We start from the raw sequence: 935 nt of genomic DNA on the forward strand, positions 1-935 counted from the left end.
GTTAGGTCCCAGGTAGGTCCCGGGCAAGTCCTGTCTAAGTCCCAGGCGAGTCCTAGTCAGGTCCCGACGATATCCCGAGCCGGTCCCAGGCTGGTCCCGGTCAATTTTCAGGCGGGTCTTGGCATGATCCGCCAATTCTAGAATGAGATGCTCAAAGTATATATATATATATATATACATAGACACACACACATGGCAGGTTTCCAAGTCTTTCATTACATCATATCTCACCAAAACCTTCTCCGATTTTGGGCGAGTGTGGTCCAACCCAAGTTTTTTCATTGTTGTAATATTTCATAAATAAGAAGTGTATTTAGTTTTGATCTCTCTTCTACTTTTGGTTGTGAGTCCTTAGACTAGTATAATTTTGTTGCACTACTTGAAAATCGGTTCCTTTCTAAAAAAAAAAAAAAAAAAAATTGGTTGTTCTTAATTTTTGGACATGGCATTTTTCCACGGACTCGAGCAAAAGGAATAAAAAACAAGTAACTATTGATTGGCATTAATTGTTGAAGAGACGTTTGAGAGTTAAGGAGGGTTTTCAAAGACTGGAGGTGATGGGGACGAAATGATTGGTGTTGAAGGGAGTCCCTGAGCTTCGCCCAAGCTTGAATAATAGCTTGGGCCGATGAGGAAGACGGGTTAGTGGAGCTGATGTTGCTGCTACTGGCACTAATGCTTATCAACCATTCTTCAAGGAACAGGGTATTAGCTTCTTTAGCCATTTCCCAATTTCCAACTGGCCAAAAAAAAAAAAAAAAACCACATTCCATTACTCATCCTCATACAAATATCAAAGGGCTATAATTATCAAATATAAAGATAAAAAAAAATCCTCAATGTTCCCTACGGGTAAAGTTGGTTGAATTTTAGAGCAAAGCGATTATATTCCCAAAATAATTTACAAATTCAACATATCATATGAAACAAAATAG

The sequence above is a fragment of the Corylus avellana genome, chromosome ca5 (assembly GCF_901000735.1).
Source record: "Corylus avellana chromosome ca5, CavTom2PMs-1.0".
NCBI classification, from domain to species: Eukaryota; Viridiplantae; Streptophyta; class Magnoliopsida; order Fagales; family Betulaceae; genus Corylus; species Corylus avellana.